This window comes from Stegodyphus dumicola, chromosome 1 (genome assembly GCF_044657685.1).
Source record: "Stegodyphus dumicola isolate Sdum_Otavi_A_Nest chromosome 1, ASM4465768v1".
Taxonomy (NCBI): Eukaryota; Metazoa; Arthropoda; class Arachnida; order Araneae; family Eresidae; genus Stegodyphus; species Stegodyphus dumicola.
The window spans coordinates 198,993,501-199,015,048 of NC_140768.1; the positions used below are offsets into that span (position 1 = coordinate 198,993,501).

At 33.8% G+C, this 21,548-nt stretch overlaps 1 pseudogene; it reads right to left on the reverse strand.

The window, feature by feature from the left end:
* Positions 1-1,550: 1,550 nt before the first annotated feature.
* LOC146999442 (uncharacterized) lies at positions 1,551-4,391 on the reverse strand (annotated as a pseudogene).
* Positions 4,392-21,548: the final 17,157 nt, after the last annotated feature.

Sequence of the window (21,548 nt, forward strand, 5' to 3'; positions counted from 1 at the left end):
TTATCAGGCTATCACAGTGGAGACAGCTTCACGGCAAAGCACTAGAGTACAGCTTCCGACTCTGCTTGGTCGTTCTCGGAACTTCGCGTACTCTCGAGACTCTCCATGCTACAACTCGCGATGTACTCGACGACACACAGAGCACAGCTCCCGACTCTTCGGTTCAGTCGTTCCCGGAGCTCAACACGCTCTCTCGACCATGCACTAACCGCGATACACTAAGACACTCCTTCGGTGCACTCGACGACCTACTCGGCACTCGCTGCCCGGCTCTCAACTTGATCGATTCCGCACGTTTCGCTAAACGAGGCACACTCGATACTAACTATATCGCACTCGCACTCTAGACGAGGCACACTCTCACTAACTGACTGCGGACCAGCAGGGTTTATATAGCTTTGGGCTTGTGTTCGAGAACATTCTGGGCTAAACCAGCAAGAATTCGTTCCAGAAGGTTCTCCATCCGTCCATGGTATATCGCAATTTTGTCGCCAAATAGTGCCAAATGGGTGATTTCTCGCCAAATGTGGCAAACCTGCCTTCCTTTAACCCTAAAACTGCTTTGCGGGGAAGCTATCTCACCGCACCTGTACATTTCGTAACAATATGTACAATAATTCTTGAATACATAAAAGTACGTATGTATCGTAGTTTACATTCAATGCATAAATTCATGTAAGCTTTGAATATTTATATACCTCACTGGATTACTTGATTAATTATTTTTACTGCTGCAATTCTGGCACTAGTGGCACTGTCGCTGGTGGAGTAAAGCATAAATTTGCTCTTACAAAACGCCACAGAAACTTTTCAGGAAGAAAATTGACATAGATCTTACTTAGTTCGTGGGCACAATAACTAGTCCTGATGACATTGGCAGGTTAATGATGTTGTAGATTCTCTGTCGTAGGGCTTTAGTTCTCAATATAAACCAGTTATTGTGCCGATAGGAGATTTGGTGTGTTTGGCGATTTTAGCTCGTTGATATTGATCACAGCTCCGCATAAAAGATTTTATTTCTTTTCTCATGCCTGCCCATACAAAACGTTTAGCGATTAAATCGATGGAGGCTGAGATACCTGGATGGAAAAAAAAAATGTAAAGTTTTGAAAGCTGTTAATCTCATAGACTGAGTAACAAAAGGACAGGGATGTTTTTGTGACATGTCACAATACAGATGAATATCCTCGAGAGGAAAATAATGTTTCTCTAATTTTAGAGAGGATATATTTGATGCAAAGAGTTGTTGAAGTTCTTCATCGCTTGATTGTGCAGCAGCGAATTTTTGAAAATCGATCACAGTAGAGGAAATATCATCTATCTCAATTCGGGAAAGTGTAACGGCGACAATATTATCAGAGCCTTTAGTATATTCAGTATGAGTAGTAAACTGGGAGATAAAATCCAAATGTCGTAATTGGCGAGGACTGCATTTATCAGGATGTTGCTGGAAGGCAAATTTAAGCGGTTTCTAATCAGTATAAATGATAAAATTTCTCCCTTCAAGCATATGTCAGAATTGTTTTACTGAAGAATACATAGCATAGAGTTCACGGTCTAGACCAATTCCTTTGAGATTTACTTAGTTTAGCTAAATAGAAAGTTATAGGTTCCCCCTGTTGTTTAACAAGTTTTATGAGCGAGCCGCCGATTACTACATCAAACGCATCGACCCATAGACTTAATTGTGCACCGGGCATGGGATGCTGTAACAGAGTTGCTTTAGCGATACCTTCCTTAGACGCTTTGAAGGCGAGTGTTGCTTCATAGTCCCATTGTAATTGCTCAGTAGAAGCTTTGGAATGAGGATGTCTCTTTTTATTTGTGTGGCCTTCAAGGAATTTGACTAACGGTGAGTCTATGAGCAGCTTTGGGAATACAACGTCTATAAAAATTAAATAAACCTAAGAATCTGCGTAATTGTGCGAGAGAGTGGGGCTGAGGAAAATCTAGGATGTATTTGACACGATAAAGGAGGGGTTCAATTCCTTCTTCCGATAACTTAAATCCTAGGAAATCTACGGTAGATTTATTAGGTTCTATGTTCCTCCTTACTTGCTTAGGGAACATTGACTGTCCTGACTCGGAACAGGGAGCTCACTAAAGCTATGTTCAATAAATTTGGGAAGTAGACAATACACACGGGAAGGGTATACGAAACCCTTTATTTTTTTCTCTTTGCAATGATTTCCAGACTTCGGAATACAGAGACCAACCACTTGTGGTCTGAACGTAAGAATATAAAAATATTAACTAAACTCTAACTAAACTTAACTTTGGATTAATCAAACAAGTGCCTACTTCAAGATTGGCCGTATATTAGCAAAAAGCCGTATGTAGTACAGAGAACTGCTAACACTACGATACGTTTAAAATTATCAAGAGGATTAAACCTCTGGCCTTGAAGGCAACCAGCAACCGAGTAAAACTACTATGGCAAGCGGCCTGCTTCTAATAGCTCCTTCCTCTCTCTTGCTTGGCTAAAAGCCACAACTTAAGTACTTGGCGTTCGCAAGACAAATTTGCATAAATAAGTTAAAGCTTTTAATTCTGGCCGGAAGTAGAAAATAAGAAGTGATAGTAAAGATTTAAAATAAAATAAACGTTAGTAAAACTTAAGATCCTTACAGATTGACCAAATTTGCATTTTTCTACATTTATACATAGACCATATTCCTGAAGTTTAGAAAATGGCAGGTTTAAATGTTATAAGTGTTCTTGCTCATTTTTAGAAGCTACAAATAAATCATCAATAAATGCGTAAACAAAAGGCAAGTCTCTAGTGACTTCATCGATAAACCGTTGAAAGGTTGAGGAAGCATTACAAAGACAAAACTGCATTCACAAACTTTCAAACAAACCAAAATGAGTACATATAGCTGTTTTATGTACATCATCCGGATTTATGGGAATTTGGTGATACGCTTTTACGAGATCAATCTGAGGTAAAATCAGCTATGCAAGGAATAGGATATTTTTCTGTCAACAGTCTGTGCATTAAGAGATCGATAGTCGCCAACAGGTCTCCAGTCAATCTTTCTTGGGCACCATGTGCAAGGGCGATGAATAGGGGCTTTTTGAAGGTCTCATATGACCCAATTGAATCATACGCTAAAATTCAATTTTTGCAATTTTGAGGCGGTCAGGAGCTATTGTGTTTCACAGGTTGATCGGGATCTGGTAATTTAGTAATATCAGAATACTGTAACAATATTTTACCAAATACATTACAGAAGACTTTACAGAAAAAATATTACAATTTGGCAGGTACTTTAAAATTTGTAGTTAAATCAATTAGACGCTTGTTACGTAAATCAGGAGATAAGTTAAAGTAATATAAAAAATCTGCACCTATGATTAAGCATGTAACATTGCAAATATAAAAAGAGAAAGTAAAATTGTGTCTTAAACTAAAATTAACAGTTATTGTTTTGCGGCCATACACATTAATGGACGAACCATTAGCAGCACGAAAGGTTTGAAGTACTGGTGCCTTCAGTTCATATTTATTTGCAACAATTAAACTGGCATCATTCCCGGAATCTATTAGAAAACATCTACCTGTTGATTGGTCACTAATGAAAAGACGACGCTATGTGTGAGGATGGGAAGAGTCGGTCGCCTCTACTCTTCCGATTTCAAGTTTACCTTGTGGGAACATGGGAGAAACACATTTTTTTTTGCACTATGCTTGAATTCCCGATGATACCACCACAAAATTTTGTCACGCGATTTGGAACGCTCGCGGCCAGAAAAATTGGTACGAGATGAACTCCTGGAACGACGAAGTTTGGACACTTTTTTTCGAAGAGCTTTGATTTCTTCACGAAGTTGAGCTGAAGAAGAACAATTGGCATTCGCCGAAGAAGATTCGTTATTAGAGGCAATGGCGGATATATTGGTGTTGTTCATAGCTAAAATTCGATCAGCTACCTTCGCAGCTTTATCCGAAGTAATAGGAGAGATGGAAGCTAAAATAGTCCGAACAGGAACAGGCATCGCCTGATTAAAGAGTTCAAATAAAAGTGAATCGTCTATGTTGTGATTATCTACGCGACGTTTCATAATGCGGAAAAGTTCGTTAGGTTTTCTATCTCCGAAGCTTTCGCTTGCTAGCAGCTGACGAATCTCTTAAGTCTTGGATTCCGAACATCTTTCTATAACTTTTCAGATTCAGATTTCAGATCATCATATGGGTTAACTTTACCAGGATGAATGATGACATCACGAACAACAGTTGCAATATTAGCTGGTAAGTGAGCTACGACGTAGTTGAATTTTCTCTTTTGCTCCATTATCGGTTTGGGAGCAGCTAGTTCAAAAGTAGATTCCAACATGTAAAAACAAAGAGGTGGATCAACTTGAATAAAAGGAGGAATCACCACAGCAAAAGTTTAGGTTTCGGCCATTTTTCAGGTGGAACACGCTCCAGCGGGAAGAATCAAAACCAGAAGTATCCGTTACTGTAAAGGAATTTTCATCCGAAATCACCATTGAGGGATGGTTGCTATTGAAGGTGGTATATTAGTTGATCTGACTCCATAATTGAATGAAACAGCATTCAATATAAAACTATATTTTATGTTTAATAAAATATATTTTTATCACACAGGAATAAGACTCGTACCGGGAGCATTGCGTAGCGATCGTTTTACTCCAAATTTCTTGCCAAAAAGAGGCTGTGAGGCAAGACAGAAGTTGTGACGTAATAGGACAGATATTGTTGCGCCTCTTGCTGATTGGCTACAATAATAAAAACACGAAATATCTTCTTTACAAATTTAAAGATATAGAGAAAAACATAAAACACCAAATACAGTTAAAAATTAAAAAAAAAAAAAAAAAAAAAAAAAAAAAAATTCTTAAGTTAAAATTACAGTTTCTACGCAAAAACAAACATTCGACCAGCGGGGAAGAAGACAGATTTTTCTTTGCATAAAATTGAAAGTTTACTTTTGGTCTCACTCGGCAAAAAGACACTGAAGGCATAGAAACTGATTTAATTTGTTGTGGACGCTGCGCTGAATCAATATATGGGATAATTTAATACCTTAAATTATAATTAAGTATAATTTAATTCGCAGTAATAAAAGGAGACGTTACTTTGTTGTTGGGAAGCTTAGTTTCTCTAGATTAGCAGGAAATCCACTATTCTGCTAAGTTTCAAATGTAAACAAATATGGCTGCTATGGTAAAAAGAAATAGGCTTAGTCGCATTTAAATGACTTTTAAATTGTTGATATTCTACAATAATATGCAGATTAACCAAAGGCATAAAAACCTTAACCGGAAGACAAGAACAACATAATTCAATAATTTTTAAGGCAAAAAATGCACAGTTCACCAACATATAAGAAGAAAATAAAAACTAAGCTCACGGAGCCGAGTAACAGAGTGAACGAGTAACGAGTAACATATACTTTTCGTGCGGCCGATTGCAACCAAAAAAAGAGGTGCACATATACAAATCATGTACAATCCCACATACAAAATTTTAACGTTATAAGGCTACTCGTTTTTGAGTTATGCGAGATACATACTTACATACTTACCTACGTACGTACGTACAGACGCCATGAAAAAAATCTTTTTAAAATTCATTTTAAATCAGTTTTATAATTCGTTTGGGGGAAAATAATCCTTTATTCTGTCATTACGTACAGATGTCACCTAAAAACATCGTTAAATTGCATTCGATACCGATCAAAATGGATATTTTCGTTGAAATATGGTAACCGGAATTTTTCGTGATTACAGTACTTCCTTTACTTCGTACAAGGAACCAAAAAATTGAAGAAACTTTTAACACACTCTTTCCAAGCCGTTCTAGTCTGCGTTTAAACTTGTTAAACTGGACTTAGGATAACCGGATAAAGTAATTTAGGTAATTTAGATACATTTACACTGTAATCTGTGATTATTAATAAAAATAAAGACATTATATTACAAAGAAATCTTCCACGGGGATTATTACTCCTAAGAACATAAAGAAACATCGGTATTAGGCATTATTGACAACCAAATTCTCTAAACTGTCTACCTCTAGAGAAAGCTAAAATTGTTTGGCACGATGGTTTCATTGTATTAAGAAGTTCGTATGTTACTTTTTTAATAAATAAAAGAATAAAATTATAAGATATTTAAAAAATAAGGGGGGAATTTAAAACCTCTAATGGTACTTTTCGTTGTAATTAAGGAACAAGGAATATAATTATATTCGTTATAATTATTTCGTTATAATTAAGGTTATAATTATAACAAGGGATAAATTGTAAAGTATCATTTGTTTAATTATTTAAACTTTATTTTAATTTAATATTAATTTACTCATTTTCATTTAGTTTTTATGATATTTTAATTCATTATTTATTGAGTATTATTAGCTAAATTTATTAATATTTCTATCCCTTTATATTTTATTTAATCTTTCATTATTTGTTGCGAACTGTGGCCCAGGGCCAGGACGAGGGGGAGGCAGGTGAGGCACTTGCCTTAGGTGAACAAATAGAAGGGGCGCCAAATTAGCTATTCGATTAAAAATTCAGATTTTTATTTATAAAACTTCTGATTTTTAACTTTTAATTTCGGAATACATCAGTGAATATTAAAAGAATTTTTTTTATAAGCTATCCAGCTAAAAAAGGGAAAAGAAAAACTAATAGCATTAATTTATTCTCAAAAGACATGCGCTTTCACACTAGTGTATATAATATTTAACATTAAAATTTGTTATTGCTTTAAGGAACTAATTACACTTTCTGTAACGAATTGTATAGACTAAACTTTCATAGAAAATGTTATACTGCCGATATTAGGTGTTCTTTGCTGTCTCTCATTAGTTTGACTTCTTTACTTAGTCATAACAAACTTGCCAAAGTCCACTAACTGATCATGAAACGGCGACATCACTACTGAGTTTTGCAATTTCGTGAACCGCCTTTTGGAATAGCTTTTTTTTTTTTTTTTTTTTTTTTTTTTTCCGTGAAATTTTCCAATAAACGAGGCGCATGAATCGAAGTTTTGGGCTTGTATTCACACTCATGTTGCACGGGAACTGTGTGGATTGTTTCATTTCTACTTCTAAAAACCATGCTTTTTCAATAATTCCGGACACAAAAGCAGCTACAAGCTTAGAACTTTTAAAAATAATTCACAATTATAATTTAGTTCAGTCCTAGTCGAATTTGGAAGCAGCGTTAAGAATTTTTTTAACGTTGCCACTTATACAGCTAGTGGCGAAAGAAGCTTTAGCAAACTTAAAATAGTAAAGAAAGAACTATATGAGATCTTCACTAGGCCAAGAAAATCTTTCAAACACTGCCATTCTCTTTATAAAAATGAGTTTAGTAATCAAATAGACATTGAAAAAAATATTGATGACTGTGCTTCTTTAAAAGCAAGTAAAATTAAATTATAAATATGCTTGAAAAGTTTATGCCATAAATTTTGAGCGGATTTTATTTGTACTACTTAATATTATTTGCCTTTTTCAAAAAGCATATTTTTAATGTTTTCAATTTCAAAATTGTTAATCATTACATATGTTTCACTTTGTGGAATATGCAAAGTTATAATTAAATGTTACTGTAAGAGTTATTGTATTTTCACTTGAAATAGTTCCTTTTAATGAGCATAAAATATATATAAATATAGTTAATTTGTTCTATATGTATGATTACATGTATATATACGCAATAATGCACATATATATATATGCAATAAACGCAAGGAAATGATGGAACACTGTTGATGCATAATAACTATATAGGGTAGATCCATACTTAAGAATTCCGATTGCGCAGTATGCCAACACGTTGAGTTCGCAATATCCAAAAAACCCGGCAATTTAATTCCATTTTTATTTGCAATGGATATTTGTGGTCACAGTTCGATTTGCACTCCATCAGTGCCTATTCAAAAGCATTTACATTTTTGATATTATTGCAATAGGAAGCAGCATAGCGAAATTACGTTATTAGAACAGAGACAAAAGCTGAAGTGTGTAGTTATGCAATATGGAAGCCCATGAAGAGAAAGGTTTTGGTCTGAGTTAAGAGTATCAATTCCCAATTATTACGTCATCAGCGCTGCGCCATGGACCTTATAAGAAATAGACTAACCCAGTGGGCGGGGCGCGCATCACCGACATGTCCGCAAGAAAGAGTAGGGACGATCTGGTTTACTTTAACATTGAAACCTATGGCGTTTGTATCACATAATTTTTTTTAATTATTAAATGTGATACGTTGTATAGTGATGAGATTATGAAAGCCACAGTTTTTTCTAAATAGGATTTAATATATCTCATTAGAGCACTTTTTACTGCATTTCGCGCATTTTTTTTCACGCTTAATTCTTGTACAAACATCTTTACTTTGGTAAAACGGTAAAAACTATAGGCACAAAATTTAAGAACATAATTTTGCGTACAAATACCGTAAAATTTAATAAGATTGATAGCACGTGATGCTTTGAAATAAATAAGGTAAAATAAAATAAGAACTGATAACTTTTTTTAAAAACTTTAATGACCGTTTCCAGACAGTGATTTTCAAAACTATAATAACATTACAAAACAATCATTTATTTGATTACATCATCATTAACTTCTTAACATTAAAGTGGAATATTTATTTTGGTAATTTATAAAATTCGGAGCATAAAATTTTCTGAGTGTAATGAAGGGGGGAAAAAGGTAAAATAAAATCTAGAAGCATTCAGATTTTATATTACGCCCAAAAGGAACTTTTTTTAACGTTTTGTGTGTTACCTATATTTATTGAATATCATGTTCTTCGTCCGTAAACCACATACATTTGACAACGGCATATCTTTAGAATTTCCGCACTGGAGATAAAACTGTTATTTTCCGTACAGTGCTCTCTCTGAACTCGTTGAGTTTGTTAAACAAAAATTCGTTAAAGTTTTACAAAATATGAAATAGATTAAAAGAAATTCGAAATTCAGCCGTCCAGATGCCCATGTTCGGGTGGAGGATTACATTATTCAAAATTTGATGGCCTCTAGATACTGTCGTTTTTGTCACAGAACGAGAAACATACATGTAGTCATGCAGATTCTTCTTTATTTAATTTCTTTAAATATAATACAGGGCGATAGTATTTGGTAACAACAATTTACAAGGAGACACGGCCATTTATAGTAAAACAGCGTAAAATGCCGCTCCGAAACTAACAACCTTTCTAGACTACCGCCCCTATGAGCAAATATATTAAATTAACAGTAAATAAAAAAAATCTTAAGCAGAACTAAAAATAAATTTAAAAAATAATCACTATAAAATACAAGCAAAATTAATTATTACGGTTAAATACAATTTTAATATTAGAATTAAATGTATAAAAATTATTAAGGAGTCAAAAGTGTTTATCACTATGATGTATTATGAAATATAATTGAAATGAAATTCCTTTGTAGAAATTGTGTTATAATATTCATCTATAATTTTAAAAAAGTAGCACAATTTAGAATTTTAAACAAAACTTTCAAAAATTCGTTTTTAAATATTTTAGTACTTTTTGCTTATTTACATCAATAAAAAGCATAATAATTGCTTGTTTGAAATTTTCTATTAGTTAAGATTTAAAATATTATTTTCTAAAAGAAGTAGTTATAAATTTCCTTACAGTATAGGGAAAAGCTAAAAAAATATCCAGCCCTGAAAGCATGCAATAGCTTTATAATTATTTGGAACGTTAATTATGCTTGTTAAGTATGCTAAATTTTTAAAAATCAATCTCAATTTCAAAAATAAAAATATGGAGAAATTCTAATTTGTGAAATGAGAAGCTACAACCAGCTTTTTCTTGACAGTTATACACGCTGCAATAGGCAACCACTGTTAAATATCTGCAAGTCGTCCCTACTCCTCCGGATGTGATCAAGTTGACAGCCGGGAATGCCTCAGAAGAGGGAGAAGGTCCATGCGCTGCGCAGGCCATGCAAAAAGGAATGATCTAGAAATGGCGCCTTCGAGAGAAGTTATTACGATTTTTGGAACCGGGAGGGAGAATTAATGTTTTACCCGTTAGTTTAAATTATAATTTTGATTTACATATTCTTTTATCTTATATATATTGCGCATGTTTGTATAATGTTATGTTTTCAAACATATTTAGTATTATTTATTTATTCTCCCCCACGCTCCACAAATTAGGTGAATAAATAATCTTCCATTGTATACAGGGGCGCACATTTACTGCTTTGCCACAGGTGAAAAAATATGCAGGCACGGCTGAAATAATAGGTAGCGCCCCTACCTATTATTTCACATATCAATTTCTTTTGCCATTCTTGATGGCATTCTATAGAGTTCCAGCATTTTTAATTTTAGAAATTAAGTCCTGACTGTAATATTAGAACAAGTTTAGAGATTTTTTACGTACCAGGATAAAGCATACATCTTTAGTAAAATAAGCAAATAAAAATACCTGAAAAATTTTATAAAGGTGCGATAAAAAGGCAGTAAAACATCTAATCAATTTTTAAATTATATAACATGCCTTCATAAAACATGATGGGACTTTGCAGCCCTCGATTAGCTGCTGATTCCACAACAGATAAAACTGCGTAATATTAATAAATTTAAGTAAGAGTAAAAAATGTAGGCACAATTTAGCTTGGATCTTTCTTATTGCTTAGGATGATTTTATAAACTGCACTTAAAAATAATGTTATGCTATATAAAGCAAGCAGCAATTTCTCAGTTTCTTTCAGGCAAAAAGCTCAGTGACAAGTCACAAAAAGCCACTACACACACACACACACGCGGGGGGGGGGGGAAACCGAAAGGTTTCAGCTTTTAAATTACGCCCAAAGAGACTTTTTTTAATGTTTTGTGTGTTACCTTTATTTATTAAATATCATGTTCTACGTACTCAAACTATAAAATTCAGTTCAATAGCAATATCGCAAATTAATTTTAAATTGAGCATATCTTTAGAATTTCCGGTACACAGTCTCGCGCGCTGGAGATAAAAATGTGTTTTCTTTCTCCGTACAGTGTTGCCATTGCTCGCTTTGAAGTCATTTAGTTTTTTAATCAAAAATTTGTTGAAGTGTTACAAAATATGAAATCGATAATAAAACAAATTTCAAATTAAAATTAGGTCTCATATTCTGTGGAAGGTTACGTTATTCAAATTTTGATGGCTCTAGGTACCGTTATTTTATCATAATGCGAGAAACATGCATACATTTATGTAGATTCTTCATTATTTAATTTCTTTAAATATAATACAGGGCGATAATATTTGGTGGCAAAAATTTGAAAAGTGATTCGCCGTTTATAGTTTTCAACGCGAACGGCCAAAACGAAATGAATAATCCTTCAGGGCAAATTGTCCCCTTTTCCTTCTCCAAACAGAATGAGCGCTGAAAAAAGGTAAATCAGTTATTTATTTTGTAACTCTATAATATATCAAGAAAATATGTAAAACGCTTGATTCTAATAATAATTTACGACCTTTCGAACCCAGAGAAGTTTCCATTTTCTGTTTCTAGTTTTTCCAAAATTTTATTAAATATGTTTAACATTAGTTCTATGAATGGTTTGAATCGAATGTTCTCTATTTTTGAGTTTGAAAATAAACATTTTCGTAAATTTCTACTATGCATAAATGCCAGCGGAATTCGTAACATAAAATGATACTTATAACTGAGCCGCTGATTTCCACCAGTATCAACATTATTTATGATAGTTTTCTCCTTTTATCTTTCACTAAGATCAGGGCTTAATTTCTAAAATTTGAAGTGCCGAAGCCTTATGTAAGACCATCAGGAAAGAGGAACAAGAGTAAAATAAATAAATTGGCCAATAAAATCATTACTAATTTTAAAATTAAATAATTAATTATTACCAGATTAATCAATAATTATTAAATTAATTTAAATAATTAATATTTGTATTGTTATTTAATTAATCGTTGTTGTTCAGTTAATTAATAATTAAATATTAAAATAAGTAAATGATTAAAATTAAATTAAATAATAAAATTTAATAAGCGATTTCTAATAAAATTTTATTGCTAAGAATAAAATTTTTGAGATCAGATTTCTACTGAAACTGTTATTCAGTTACATAATACAAGTGCTGGAGCCTTCTTTAGGGCTCCTTTGCGCTCTATGAGCTCCGGCGCTATTTAAGCTCTGACTAAGTTGAATTAATACTGGATTTATATACTTGATTTGCTGATTATGCTTCGAAATATACTATAGTTCGATTTGTATAAATCAAGTAAAGCTAAATTATGACCATAGATTTGATGAATATATGCATTTCATTATTTTACATGTTACGCAACCAGATTCCGAAGGCTTGTAATTCGAACTTCCATTTATGAATATAATTTTTTAAAAATTTGGTATTCAGCAGCATGTCCTTAATGAAAAGTCAGGATTCTACCCTGGCTAAACCCGTTATATCTTGTAGCCCATTTAGGGACATAATCAACGATTGCACTTCCCTAACAACGACTGTTCCATTGTAAATCGCGAGTACTTGATACCGAATCAACGGATGCCATCGCTCGACCAGGGTGATCAGTTCTAGTACTTTCAAGGAACGAAGAATTTGACCGTTCCTTAAGAAGCTGTAATTAATTTATTGCAGTGCTTAAATTGCGCCGGAGCCCACCGGAGCGCGGCTCCGGTACTTCTTAATTTTTAAAATAAATTACAATTCCAGCCGGAGCGCACCGGAGCCCTAAATAAGATGTGCTCCGGTACTTCTTTTTATACAACTGAGCCACAATTTCAAGGAAAAAAAATTTAGAATTTCTAACATTTTAGTTAACAATAAGCAGATCTTGCAACACTTTATTTCCTTAGAAATACGAACTCATGAGAACATGAGACGTTCAAGTCCCTTCACTCACATGCGGAAACCTTTCCCTTTAAGAAGGGCAATAAATTTTGGGGAGTTTGTTTAGGAATGCGTAAATTTCTCGCCATGCCATCGTATCTAGTGTATTGTTGTCGATGGTTATAGTTATCCTCGCAAGAAGGAAAATTTGAGTTCTTAAATGTGCGTTAAGTGACAGCGAGTACAATAAGAGTGAAATACTGAGATAAACTACTCAAGCCCATCCTTCTTCCCACAGTATCCACTAATGTAACCAAATGCGGAGGGGGGGGGGCGAAAAGGGTAACCAGCAACTTTACATTCATCCTTAGGAGTCAGATTCAGGACTTATTTTACCCCTGACATACTGCTTGATGGCTATAATTATATCAGCAAAGAGCCGCGGTTAAAGAAAACGTTCTCTCTCACCAAGAATTCCCTCATGCTTTGCTTCCACCCACTCCTACCCTCATTCTGTTTCACCCTATTTTTAGCATTATCTGAATTTTCATCAGCTATATTTTAAGTATATTTAATTTTTGTGATGATAAAAGAACTTTTTCCCCCTACGATCAGAGCTTAAATTGCGCCGGCTTCCGGCTTCTTAGCTTTTGTAATAAATCATAATTCTAGCCGGAGCGCACCGAAGCCCTAAATAAGAAGGCTGCAGCATTTCTTTTATGTAATTGAATAACAATTTCAGTGGAAATTTGATCTCGAAAATATTATTTTTAGCAATAAAATTATATTAAAAATTGCTTATTAAATTTTAATTTATCTCTTTACATTTAATTTAATTTTAATCATTTAATTACGTTAATCTTTAATTATTTCAATAAATAAATAATTAATTATTTAATAATTATCAATTAAATCATAATTAATTAATTATATAATAATTATTGATTAAATAACAATTTATAAACATTAATTAATTTGATAATAATTAACTATTCAATTTTAAAATTATTAATGAGTTTTATAGTCATTTTATTTATTTATTTACTCTCGTTCCTTTTTGCTGACAGTCTTCCATAGGGCTCCGGTACTTCTAATTTTAGAAATTAAGCCCTGATTTATTGCCTTTTCGACTTGTGCGTGGGATTTTTCTCTCCTTAAATGTCTAAATTTCTGTTCAAAGGTTTGATTTCCAGAAAAATCCCAAGCATGCATTCAGATACTATAAAAATTTTGCTAAGACTTCGAAAAATTTTATGAGATGAAAAGAATTTTCTGTCGTAATTGTGGTTCAATTTCATAAAATAATTGTGGTATCCTCTCTTATTTAAGGCTGCAGAGCGCTGCAGTTTAAAATTATGATTTATCTCAGACACTAAGAATTGGCTAAGGATTAAATTAAATTGTGAATTAATCTATATAAGCATATTAGCTTACCTTATTTATACGTATTATATTAATTAATAAATTCTACTACACCAAAATTTAATTTAAAGTTTTAATTAGTCTGTTTTGGTAGGTGCTGCCATCTATCAGCTTCAATTAAAAGCAAAAAGAAATGTGGCAAAATTCCAGCTGTAGGTTGACAGTTCATTAGAAGACTCTATTGATGCTTTCGATCCTTGAAGAACAGGAGATTTCGTTTTTTGACACCTTCAAATAAACATATTCTTATTTATATATTATTATTTATACCGCCTTTCTGTCAAAATTAAATTAATATCCTCTTTTAAAATAGCAATTTGCTCTTTATCAACAGTCCATAAAAAAGAGCTAACTACATACACTGATAGTTAGTACTTAAAATTTTTTTATATAATTATTTGTTAGGTTATAAAATAAAATATATATGTTCTTTTGGAAATCTTCCGTTTCTATGGGCATTGCATTTACTTCGTTTCGTGGCGCCATCTGTATACGAACCCAGCAGATAATTTTTTGAATTGACTAATATGATTTAACTTATATCAGTGGTTCTCAACCTTTTCTCTCTAGCGTACCCCTCAATACATTCCAGATTCTGCTCCGTGCAGCCCTAAGGCCTCCGGGTGCACTTCTCAGGGGCTTCTCGGCAGCAACAGCAAAATGAAAGAAATAAAAACTCAGTAGTAAAATTAAAGAACAAGGAACGAAAGCAAAATATTTAGAAACTATAATTTTGAAAGCAGAAATTTCGCGTCTTCTCTAGCAAACGGTGCTTTTTCATTCCTTGGAACTACATACAGTAAGACTCCGCTTAACGCTATTTCGCTTAGCGCTGTTTCGGTTTAACGCTCTTTTATTTGAATCATGGGATTCCCCGAAATTGCACGCAGCGTCTATGTAAAGAAGGAAAGGTTTCATAGACGTAATGTAAACCAATTTGCTATTATGGGGCCACTGGAAAGCGGATGGAAAATTCGCGTTTTGGGAAAAACTACTATATCATGAATGCTGTAGAAACCATAAATCTTTCTTGGAATGAGGTAACAGAAAAATGTTTGAAAGTTGTGTGGAAGAAGATCTAAGCAAGGGAGGTGACTGTGGACACTCTGTCGATAAAAATGAAATAGTGGAATCAGCGAAACAAACCGGTTTAGATGAAGTAAATGTAGAAGATGTCGAAGAAATAGTGCAAGAAATAGCAGCAAATCTTTCTAATGATGAGCTCAAGGAATTAGCGGAATAAGAACACAAAAATATTGAAAGTAGTGATTCTGAAGAAGAGCAAAAATCACTTTTAACAGCGTTTCTAAAATCCAGTTTGAGCACTATAGCAGAATTTATGGGCCAATTTATTGAAAATGACTCAAATTTTGACAGGAGTTCAAAGGCAAGACGGGGTGTTATGGATGTGTTATCCACTTACCAACAACTTACAGAGCGCAAAAGGAAAACGTAAATTACATTAGATGCCTTCTCGATAAAAAGGCAGAAAACTGGAAATACAGAAGAGACTGAATGATCTGAAATGTAAACATATTGACTTAGAATTTTATTAATTTTTATATGTATATTCATTTATTACGTTTCTATATTTGTAAGAAATAGATTTTTGTTTTATTGTTATAAAAACATAGTTAATAAATTTAGTGGTAAAATACCTGACCAATTTTCTACCCATCTCCCCTAACCCCATTATTTACATGATGAGATAACTTCGTTTAACGCTGTTTCATATTACGCTCTACTTTGATGGAACATAAGCTTCTTGCTCATTCTCGATCTTTCGAGAGTTCCTGAAGACCACATGAAGCTTCTTGAAACTTAGCCTTTTAGAAATACAAATTGCTAACCAATTTGGAGTCATTTCACAGTGAATATTCATAGTGATAAATATTGTGGTTTCTTCGCGATTTTTGCACAAGTTTTATGTGAGTTTCATTCTTCGTGAGGACTTTGTGGTGGCGTAATTAATGAAATTTAACTGCGTAGCTAGCTTATCAGTGAAAGACATTAATAAAAGAACACATTTTATAAAATCGTGACTTCTTAAAAATAGACTCCGTATACTAACGTGTGAACAAAATTACAGGGTGATCAGCGAATAAGCCCTGATTTCAAAATTAAATATCTCTGCAACAAAGATCGATAGAATTATGCGGCAAACTGTACGTTTATTAGCAAAACTGTAAAAATGGTGTACAAAAGTTTAGAAAATTTAGTTAAGTAAATCATTAACAGATGGCACTCTGCGCTTAAAACTCTTTCTCTGAAAGGAGTCTAAAAGAACAATAAAGTGAAGCGGGAGTAGCGGGATTGTTTCGATAGGCAGTGTATTTCAATGCGTTCCACAGAAAGAAGTCACAAGGACTTAGATCGGGAGAATATGGAGGCCAAGCAATTCCTGTGTTAGCAAATGCGGATAATCTAACGCAATTACTCTATTCCCAAAGTATTCATGAAGAAAGGGAAAAACTTTATATGCTCGATGTGGTCGAGCCTCATCTTGCATAAACTAATCGACACCTGGTCGATCCTCCAACGCTAGTTGAGTGCTGACAAACTGTTCCAAAATCGTAACGTAACGTTCAGTAGTTATCGTTTCTCGTACGAAAAAGCGTCCGATAATGCCTCTGGCGCATACCGAAGCCCATGCAGTAACTTTAGGCGAATGCAGTGCTTCCTCTTCACACAAATGAGGATTTTCGGAACACCAAACTCTCCAGATTTGTTTATTAACAATTTCATTCAAATGAAAAATGTGTCTCATCTGTGAACCAGATGCAGCTCACATCAAATCTGTCGTTGTCGATCATTGTTAGAATCTGATTCGCAAAGTCAACCCTTTGTTGCACACCTTTCATGATGACTTTGGATTTTGTATGGAAACTATTGTTTAATTTTTTAATTTTTTTTTTATTTTTATTTTTATTTATTTATTTTTTTTTTTTTTTCTGCGTTCTTGTGTACTTTAAACCTGTCTCTGATGCAATCCGTCGGATGCTTTTCCTAGGATTTTGGTGAACAATTCTAGAAACTTTGGCTGCATTTTCAGGAGTGACTACAGTTTGCCTAGGCCCAACATTTTCTTTCGATCATTAGCCACGCTGCCAGTCCGTTCGAATTTCGCGAAGAGCATGCGAATGATTTTCGCATCGGGTCCAACTGGAACATTGAATCGGTTTTGAAAACTGCGACGTGTTGCCGTAGGACTGTGAAATACTGTGAAATTCCAGAACAACAACAACAACAACAACAAAAAAAAAAAAAAAAAAAGGGTTGTTTAATGGAATACATTATTTTACTTTCTACGCTTGCCTCTTTTCACTAGCCAACAGTCGTACTGATCACTTTCAAGGTTTCTCAAGAAATTTCAGTAAACTATGGAGATTTAAAATTTACTCCTTAATATGAATTAGGAAATGCAAGACCCTGTCGATTGTTTTTCTGTTCCTTTCATTTAAAATAAGTGACTAAATGGCCATAATACGTTCGAAATTGGCCCCTGTAGCCCACGGGAAAAGGTTAAAGGCTATTGATAGGTCAATGCGATTACAGCGCCCTCTGTTGACGATTTTCGTAACTAAATTTTCTAAACTTTTGTACACCATTTTTACAGTTTTGCTAATAAACGTACAGTTTATCACATAATTCTGTCGATCTTTGTTGTAGAGATATTTAATTTTGAAATCAGGGCTTATTCGCTGATCACCCTGTATGAAGCCGCCGTGAGTCCCTCCTATTGATCACTAAAGTAAGATGGTTGTCTCGAGGAAACGCGTTGCCACATTTGATAAAATTTCACGTGCCCTTAGTAGCATTTTTAATAAATCATACCTCTAATACTGGCGGCAATTTAAAATGGCCATGACGGGGTGTATTAAATGGCGTATTGGCCAAAATTTTTATGAAATCTGAGCGAAATGAATCTACCATTGTTAGACAATACCATAGTTTTCCATTCAAACATCAGAGTGCCTCTTTTTAAGAAAATACTTAGGTATTTAATTGAAAAATCCGTGTTAGAAGAAAATAACATCAAAACTCAAGAAAATATTCCGATGTATCTGGAAGCTTTGAAAGGTCCGTTTGAACTTCGGCGCAGAAGCTTCGATGGGTAATGAATAAGTTAGAACGAATAAGAAAAACTATATAACTCCACAGAATATAAGATTCTGATAAATTTGGTGTCTCACAGTTTACAGCAAACTAAAAATCTTGTTTCAAAACCATAGTGTACTCGCTGCGTACAAGATGAATTCAAAATTTTGTGTCAGAAAATAAAATTAATGCTGCTGTTCCCAACTGCATATCTCTGTATTGCAGGAATCTCCGTATATACAGGTACCGAAACAATTTACAAAATCTATAGGGGTTGAACAAAAATACATAAACACCGAAATAAAAATATATTCTGTGACTAATACGGTGTAGGAAAACCATTGGCTTTCAAAACAGCTTGCAGTCTTCTTGAAATGGATAAATAGAAGTCTTGCATGCTTTGCAAGGGATTCTTAAAGCGTTGGAAATTTCAGTTAACGATGATGGCGGCAGATAGATCGCACGCAGATTTCTCTCAAAAATAGCCCACAAAAGCTCAATAATATTGATATCTGGTAACTGTGGTATCCATGTGATGTGAAAGTTTCCCCTTACGCTCAAAAAACCAGTTCTAGATGATGTGAACTGAGTGAACAAGAGCTCTGTTGTCTTGGAATATGCCTTCACCATTGGGGAATAAAAATTATACCATGGGTGCACGTGATCAGCCAAATGGTCACATAATCCTTGGCAGTAATGTGACCTTGAACAGTAATGATGGGTCCCATGTCACGATTTGGCTTCCCTAAACCATAACCGAATTCCCGCCACATTTCACTCCCGGCAGCAAGCAGTCGCTATCATACGCTTGGAACGGCGTACGCCAGATGTAAACTCGCCCAGAAGTCGGGAACAGTGTGAAGCAAAACTCATCTGATCAAATAACAATCTTCCATTGTTCTGCAGTTCAGGTTTTATGACATTGGCATAACTTTCTCCACTTACAGGCATTTTGATCACTGATGAGTGGTTTTTGAATTGCAGCTCGCCCCAAGATACCCTGTTTGTGGAGCTTCCTTCATATCGTTTTGCTGCTGACGGGGATCGCGAGTGTGACATTCAGTTCAGCAGTCACTTTTGCGTCTGCAGTCCTCTTATTTTTCATCACAATCCTCTTCAATGATCGTTTGTCATGATCATTCAGTGCGCATTTTAGTCCGTGCTGTGATTTAACGAATGCGGTTTTTCTGCTTTCCTTGTTATGAGTTAAAAATGTTAGATACGTTTTTTTTAATGGCCGAGCGCTTCATTTAATAGCCATTAGCTTTTCGCCACTACAAGGGCCGAAAGTGGCGGCCATTTCATTATGGAATCACCTAATAGGTGGTCACCGTTGCCTTCTATGAAGAGACGGACAATGCCTTCTCCGGGATTCCAAGTCCTGGCCACTAACCACTATACCGGCTGGGCGGCAAAATCTTAGATTTTGAGCCTCTTGAAACACCAAACACTTCAGGTACCTTGGTTACGGAAGCACCTACCATTAATATTTGCTTATATCATTTGTTCCTTTATTTTATATTTGTACATAACAAAATTGTTTATATTTTTATAGTTTATACAAGTTTTATAGTTTATACATTTTCTGTATAAAACTTATTAATATGGCAAAGAGGCAACTGTGTTTTTGCATTTTTTTCAAAAACTTCCAACTACCTTTATTACGGTACAACGTTAAAAAATACCGAATACTAGTAATGTATTTTTGGTCTGATATTGCAGTCATTGGTAAAACAATTTATTTAATTTATTGAACACCATTTAGATATTGCACAACATTTAGATATCTCCTTATTTTACGTTCCCTTTACTATCTATGCATTTCTTTATTAATGTAATACTATTCTTAAACATCATTAATTTGTAAAGCATAGGATATGGCTAAAGAACTCCGCTAGAGCAGTTAATTCTAAATAGGGTTCCGCAAGCCAAAAAGTTTGGGAACCGCTGCTTTAATACGTCTTTGTAATGTAGAGTCCCCCTAACAGCTTTTCAGAACGAAAACTCCTCCCTCAACCCCTTAGAATATTCCCGCAATTTACTGTACTACTCTGTTGTTTAATGCTATAAAATTAAAAGACCGCGATAATAAGGTCAGGAAAATGTAATGAAACAGGCTATTTATAGCATTATTTGTTTTTAATTAGCATTGTCATAACACATATTTTAAGCTAAACTATGACATTATTAATGTAGCATAATTAATTTTAATATAAGTTTTTCTAAAACAGAAAGGAAAAAAATTAGTGAATTGATGAATTTGATTATTAATGAGATCTAGGTTTTTAATAAAGCTTTAAGCATTCTTGATATAGTGTTGTACCACAGTCAAATATTAAACTTATAATTATATTAAAATAATTTATGATAGCTTCATATACAGGGTGATTCTAAATTTGTTTACAAATTAAGAAGGATGATAATACTCATCCAGATGAGCAATAATTATCATAGAACATCCAGATGAACAATAATTATCAGGTAACAGAGTGGGTTATATATATATCCACTCTGTTACCTGGCTCAGTGATCTCAGTTTCTTTACTCTTATATGTTTGTAAATTGCATATTTTTTGCTTTAAAAATGATTGAATTACGTTGTTCTTATCATCCGGTTAAGGTTTTTATGCCTTTAGTAAATCTGTATGCAATATTTTTAGAATTATCAACAATTTTAAAGTTGTTTAAGTGCCGCTAAGCCTAATAATTTTTTTGATGACGGCCATTGCTTGTTTACATTTGTAACAGCAGAGTAGTATATTTTTTGCCAATCTAGAGAAACGTAGCTTCGCAACAACAAAGATAACGCCTTTATTTATTATTGCCAATTAAATCATGCTTAATCCTTGCTGGAATTTTTTCGAGGAAATAAGTGTTTAAGATTTACTTCGTAATTTTTAATATTTGTAATTTTGAGTTTTTATGTATTTTTGCCTTCTCGCGAAGTGAGAACTGAACTAATTGAATGAGAAATACTGAATCGTCTGTGAAAAACTGTTTCTTTTTTGTTTTGTTTGCTTAATTTCTTTTATACATCATTTTAGATTTATTATAGTATTTGAATAGAACATGTGGTAACGATTAGATAATTCTTCAAATGATATAAATTTTGTACATGTAACCCTGCTAGCGCCAGAGTGTCGCTATGGTAAACAAATATAGTGAACTCTAAAGAGTGCATTTATTCTGTTATGGTTCATGCGCT